Here is a 7616-nt window from a genome sequence, read left to right on the forward strand (position 1 = left end):
GTAACCGGTTAGGTCTTCTCGTAGTTGATCAGTCACATCCCTGCCGCGTCTTTCCATATCCCTATTTGGATGATCCCTTCTTCGATTTCTAACAAAGTTAGGCTAGTTATCTGGCATGGAAAGCATCCATTCTTCAAGCAAACTTATACCGTAACAGTTATCCTCATGTATCATCTTGTGTAACAATACACATGTATATGAGATTCTGAACATTATGTTTACTTTGTAAGATCATCGAGTCATCCTTAAAATATGAAATCTACCTTGAAGAACAACGACGGTGCGCTCGACATCCTTTCGTGCACTTTCCTGAAACCATTTAAACTTTGCGCGTGGCAATACCCGAAGGATGTAAATGCCTTGATAAGAGTAGCCAAATTAGAATAAATACCATCAGCGAGATAATAACCGTACGTGTAGTTATGACCATTTACAGTGAATGGTGCGGGTGGATGAGTGTCTTCCTTGATACAATCAAACAATAGTGAATGGTTGTAAAATTAATACGATGTTGGAACCTACAACACCAAGAAACTTGTGTCATATCCACATGTCATATGAAGTAATAGCCTCAAGTATGATCGTCATATGTTTTTTATGACCACTAGTGAATTGACATTTCCATGCAGTCGGACAATTCTTACATTCCCAGTGCATGAAATTGATGCTTCCAAACATCCCCCTAAAACCATGTTTTATTTCATGTGTTACGTACTCAATATCTTGTGTTGTTGGTTTTCTCAAATACTCTTAGTTATACAAATCTATCACATGCTTAAAAAAGTTGTTTAAACACAGGGGTGACGTTTTCTCGCCCATTTGCAAGTACTCGTCAAACATTAGCCGTCGCATCGTATGCCAATCAGCACATTGCGGATGTGCACTTTTAAAAGGTGTTAAAATCAAGACGACCAAGTGCGTCTAATTTGTTAAAAAGGTTCAAAATGCTCAGCTAAAAGATCAATAGAGGAATCAAAAATACCTTGTACGATAAGTAGAAATAATTGACTACGCATCCTAAAACGTCTTTTAAACCTATCTGGAGGATACCTAAGCTCCTCAGCAAAGTGGTCATCTCATAGACGTTATGGTGCACTTTCGCGATCTCTATGAATATAGATTCGTTCTCATGGGGTCTTTCACTAGAGGCTCCTCGACAACACGCTTCAACACCTTCAAGTGCCAAGATGCAGCACACCATTACTCGAAGCCACCAACACGTCGTGCTACTGCGTATTAGCTCAAAATATTAGTCGAAGACGCACGTTAGAAGTGGTCTTAGACCACTCCCTATAAAGTTTTACTCCCTCCACGAAACATCATTTTTAATTTCAATACTTCTCTATAAAGTATCTCGATCGAATTGATGTCAAGATTCACGAAATCTTTACACGGATATGAGAAGAATAGCAATTAGTATTTTGGCAAATGAAATCCCTAATCAATAGTGTGCATATATATTTTGTGGTATATCAATGGTTATTGTTTAGTAAAAGATACGTGGTGTTTAGTTATGAGTTGATAAAAGGATAGTGAGACGGGTGGAACTGATCAGACACTAACGTAGAAGAGAAAAGTTTAATCATAAGGAGTGGTCTTATAGTCGGTCACATGAATATTAATGTCAGCATATAACGTGTCACTAAATGTTTTCGAATTTGGAATGCTTTTTAATGAACAAGTAGAGCCACACAAAATTACTTTGCCTAAAGGGGAAAACTATAAATGATCTGAAATCTCTATTTAGCTGAGTGGTTACCACCCATTCTTGAGAGTCCGAGAGGTCTTTATTTTGAGCCTCAGATTGAAGATTTCATAATGCAATTTATTTTGCAATTGATTATGAAGTCATTTCCTTGCAAATGGTAGGTTTGCTCATATCTAACAGGTTCCTTCAGGAGTTTTCTTTGGGTGCAATATTATGAAGTTTCCTCTGAATGATTGTAAGAAGTGACCATGACCTTCAACTTTATAATAATATCATGTGGATGGCTAATGAATAACAATGTTAATAGATCTACCAATATACAGTATTTGTGATGTACAAATGAACTTTGCACTGATAAATTTATAAAATAAAATAGTAAGTCGGCATGACCCATTCATATAGACCCAAAGATTGCCGAGTGGCATATAACCATGGATCAAATTTGTTTTTCGAAAAATTAAACATGTAAGCACTCACTTGGAGTCAAAATTACAATTAACAGACTGAGATGCAATTATGAAGTACTCCGTGTTAAACAAGGTCAAACCAGCTAAAGTAATTTTCGTAGTTCAATACGCGTTAAAAGTAGTACAATGCTACGAATGACGAATGTATTTACAAGAAAAAGGGTAATAGAGTAATCTTAATTAGCCATAAAATACACTTGTCCTCAGCCTCGTGGTGAAAATCAGTAACAGCGGTTCCATGAACCACCGTTAATGTTATACTCCGTAATTTGAAGTTATAAACTCCTTCTACTAAAAAAACCTCATCTACATCTACATCTACATCTACATCTACACTATATATAATAATAAACACAAAAATAAGTCATCTAAAAATCAAACAATCAATCCTAGCCATTGATTCATAAGTTATCACTAAATCTCCACCATTAAAAATAATTATGACCTCATAATCTTCAAGATTAATAATAAAAAGACTAAAATACCCATACAATTAAAAAAATACGGGATGAAACAAAGAAAATAGGGATTGTTCACAATCTCATTCAATCACGTTCGAACTCAAACTGCAGGAAACAAAAACCTTAATTTTCACACCAAAAACACACGGTCTAAAATCAAATAACGCACCTGCACTGTCTTCATAATTTTAGCTTATTGTGTTGTATTTTTGGTATATATATGACTAAGTAATGATTATAGTGACAATATTATAGCATTTTGGAGAATGGGTTTATTTGATTGTGTTTGATCGCTAACGGGTCATACAATGTTGTTTTGGTCCTTCACCCAATCTATCTGCTTATTTTTCATCTCCGCATAAGTAGTAATTATTTATTGACTAACTATGGTTTGAGTTTTGAATTTTGTATTTGAACAGTCACACCATATATTCTTGGAGTAGTCTGTAAATTCAGAAGGTTTTGCTTAAAGATACTACCGTAATAATTTTAGAAATTAAGATTTCTTTTTCAGTGATGTGTCCTATACTCTCAATAGCAAATATGGTTCATTTGTTTAGGCAACATAGAATCATTGATTAAGGATTCTAATTGGGGGGTGGGGTAGATGTTGACGTGGTTATGTAACATTGAATAACCTAGATCAGATCATCCTCAATGAGTCTGAATATGCTTTCCTACATGAAGTTGAAATAATTATTATTGTAATTACTATGATGACCTTGAAAGGAACTAAGACTATGAATAATTCTAACGGCAGTTTCATCATGGCTGTTATAATATCACAGGTGACAATATGGGCGGCTGAAACAGGTAAAGTAATTGGTGAATTTTTCAACCTCTTAGTTTAAAAAAAAAAGCAAAAATAGTACAACATAAAAGGTGCTATGTGTGTTACAATTTGACTGTTAGAATAGTTTTAGCTAAACCGAGTCGTGGTCGGTACTGATATTGATTTTTACATTTTTTTTATTATTAACACGCTTAAATCATTGAGCAATGGGATTCGAACTTTACCTCAAGTAAATCATATGAATACCAGTGGTGTGATAATATGATTTACTGAATGTAAGGAAATGAATGCCTCTACTTACTTTTTCAGGACAAGTTATGACATATCTATTAAGTTGTTGCATTCATCTTCTCACATAAGTCTTTCCATGTCGTCTCCGTTTTGAAATATCTGTGGCTAAATAACGGCGCATACACGGGAATGGGGCCTTACTACTTCTTCAGTCGGTAAGTATATAGTTACTAAATTATTATTGGCGTTTAAGTTCTAAAGAAATTGCTTTCAAGAGGACCTCCGACCATTAAGTAGGGAAAAAAAGAAAGTCCTCTCTCATTTTGCCCAATGTTAACCCAATTAACCAATGGACCTATTACAGTTCTCAAATGAAGGTAAGTTGATCATTGCATTTTGGTGTAAAAATAAAGATGGTTTGTCATGTTCGCACACACTTTAATCAAACCAACTAGTGGTATAGTTAGGAATCCTTAATATGGGTTTGTATCTTTATACTATAAATCCTTTATTAGTATTTAGTTATAACTTGGAATAATGTTAATGTGTTTCACAAAATGATATTAAGCTATAGAAACACCAACTGATATGGGTATCCAAACAAACAACCCTTATAATGCTTAATGTTTTGGTATTATGTGAAGCCGAGCCAGGAAATGGTCAGCTGCTTCTTGGCAAAGGACTCTCATGAATTTATTGTTTCAGTTGAACCTTAAATAGCTAAAGGTACGAATTTATTATCTTACAAGCATATCATGGTATTTTAGTGATGCTTACACTATATGGCAAAGTAATTGAGTACTTTTAATCTGTGTTTAGCACTTTAGCATATGTACATACTAATCTTAAAAGAAATAATTCTTGAAATTTTGTTAAGGAAACAAGTGAACGGATGTGCTAAATACTATTCAACAACTTTTTTGTGAGGATATTTTTCAGTGGTTCTTTACAGGTAGGTCGAAATCAAAATTGTAGTTCGTATAAATTTGATTACAATGCTTGACATAAGATTTTTAATAGAAGTTTTTTGCGTGCATTCCCGCGAATTCGCCAACTTAATTAAAAAACTCAACAATCATGTCACTTATTTAGCCTAAATTTTAGCCAATTAACGTATTCTTTTACTATTCACAAATTTATTTCATGTTATAGGAACACTAACTGATATGGGTAACCAAACATACAACCCTTATAATGCTTAATGTTTTGGTATTGTTTGTAGGCGAGTCAAGAGATAGTCAGCTGCACTGCTTGGCTAAGCCTCTCATGAATTTATCATTTTACTTGAACCTTGAACAAATAAAGGTACAAATTTATTATGTTACAACCATACGATAGTATTCTAGTGATGCTTGCACTATCTCTCTTTTCTGTTATTAGAAAACCCTTAAATAAGTCAGTGGGTTCTTTACAAGAAAAGAAATCTGTACATACTAATCTCAAAAGAAATAACACTTGAAATTTTTTAAAGAAACAAGTGAAAAGATTTGCTAAATACATTTCATCAAGTTTAGTGTGAGGATTTTTTGAGTGGTTCTTTACAGGAAAAGATGAAGAATACTAATTTGTACAGTTTCCTATGCTTGGAATGCAAGCTTGGAAGAACACGTATGCCCAGTTAAATTTTTCAACAGATAACATCATGATTCTGAATTTCTGATCGGTTTGATATAATTATGTTATAGTTTTTAAACCCAATTTAGGATGACTTACGTAGTTACGTGGGAACTGGGATGATTTGCCCTAACATTTTAAACCGAATTTATAGTGACTATCTAGATGCTACTGACACTCCTGGCTGGTTGTGCGCCTAACTTCTACTCAACCAATGAGCTATATAAATATGCGGAGTCTCAGATATGTATAAACCTAGCTAGACGTGTAAATGAATTGCATCATGCCCATTTACTTATAATTAGGTCAATATGAGTTTTGTTTTACAGGTCAAAATCTCAAATTAAAATAAAAAACATTAGCTAAAAAAATTTGATTATTAAATTAACATTAACAATATTGTTAATATGTCAATTCGGGTCACAACAGCCTGTTTTTATATGTTATCCAACCCGCCCGTCTTGCCACCTATAGCAATACTATTATATGTTTTTTACCGTGCAGATTGACTACATTCTTGGCGAATATCCAAGAAAGATGAGCTATGTTCTGGGTTGTGGCACTCACTGCCCAGAAGCATGTGCACCATAGAGGTGCATCGATACCCAATGTTTGCCTATCTAGATGTGACAATTGTCTTTTCCAAGCAGGTATTCATTTTTTATTCATTTATATTATGGGATGAAATGATAGGCTGGTTGGTTAAAAGGGCAATGCCATAATCTAAAATGTGACAATATGGGTGGACGGATCATGTTAGGAACATGTTAAAACAAAAAAAATTCCAGTTTGCGTTAGAAGGGGTTGTGTTAACCTTATAGTGCTTTTTGGGGCATTTGTTGCTTTTGAATCCTATAAACAAAGTAGTAGATGTGATTATAAAAGCTATCAGAGTGAAAATAGCATTTGTTGCGTTTATGTATCTGTATTTTAATCTGAAAATAGGGTTCGGGGGATCGATAATGATTTGATTCTGCATATAATTTTTTACATTACGTCTGATTATGATTATGATGGTGGTGAAGGTGATGGACAATGTTATATATGTCAATCTTCACATATGATATTTCGTATATATGTAGTTTCTTTTAATCAAAAGAATTATTATCTGACTGTATTTGCGAGCAATGGTCGGTAAACATTCTGTAAACAAGAAACAAGTGTGATTATTGACTTTTTAGTTCATTATCGATCTTTCTTTGAATTATATGCAGCGAGTTGATACACGTCTACTTGGATTATTAAAGATAGTTGCTAAAGATTAACCATGATATAATGACTTTGATACGAAAGAACGGAAGATGATGAAAGATATAGTAGGTACTAATTTGTTGTTTAATGATTCCTTTTGTCAATGCACCTTAGGTATACCATCAAAAAATAAGTCATTTTTGAGTTCAGTAACATGGTATGAAATTGCTTCATTCCCGTCAAGATTAGAACCCAAAAATGGTTTGAACACAAGGGCTACTAGAACTTTGAAAGAAATGGAATTGTTAATGATTTAAATGAAACTAGGAGTGATGGTAAGAGAGGTTACATTGAAGGGGCGGCTTATAAAACTGATCCCAAAAGTAATGAAGCTAAATTGAAGGTTAAATTTTATGTGTCACCTTTTTTGCTGATCATTCATGTTACTGGTGATTAGTGGGTTTTGTTATTAAATGATGATTATCGGTCAGCCTTCCAGAAGATAATTATGGGTATGCTTTTTATTTTTTGTGTTTAAATTATTTTTCTTAATATGTAGTTTGATTTGTAGTTTAATTTTGGGTTCTTATCTGTTTTGTGTAGATTTTGAGCAGGAAGAGTGAACTTGATGATGAGATTTATAATAAGTTGGTTGAGAAGGCTAAGGAAGAAGGGTATGACAATCATCAAACTGAAGAAAACTGGACATACAAATCCATCGAAGATGGTTGAAGATGTGTCGGCGGATATTAAAGTGGTTTGGTGGTTGAAATCTATTTTTGGCAAATAGATGTTGAAAAATGAGAGATGATCTCAGTACAAGAAGTTTTTAATTTTGGTGTTTATTTGTAATTGTAATGGATATTTATTTATTTATAGTTTATGATATGAAGTTTGCTTACTACTATACGTTAATATAAATATAAATGTTGGTGTTCTATAGTTCTTTTATTATTACATTTGTAAACGATTTTTCGTAAATTCTGATTCTGATGCTATGAGTGAAAGTGTTCAATTTTCGTATAATATACTCTATATCAAGTATCGCATTTTTCTAAGACCAAGTTATAAAACATGATTATCATCATCTTCTATTAATCATATTTTTATTAGGAAACATCTATTTTTTTTATATATTTTTGAATAGCAAT

At 33.2% G+C, this 7616-nt stretch overlaps 1 pseudogene; it reads left to right on the forward strand.

Annotated features, from left to right (window-relative positions):
• Positions 1-3376: 3376 nt before the first annotated feature.
• LOC139859454 (temperature-induced lipocalin-1-like) lies at positions 3377-7255 on the forward strand (annotated as a pseudogene).
• Positions 7256-7616: the final 361 nt, after the last annotated feature.

Source organism: Rutidosis leptorrhynchoides, chromosome 7 (genome assembly GCF_046630445.1).
Source record: "Rutidosis leptorrhynchoides isolate AG116_Rl617_1_P2 chromosome 7, CSIRO_AGI_Rlap_v1, whole genome shotgun sequence".
In the NCBI taxonomy this organism is placed as follows: Eukaryota; Viridiplantae; Streptophyta; class Magnoliopsida; order Asterales; family Asteraceae; genus Rutidosis; species Rutidosis leptorrhynchoides.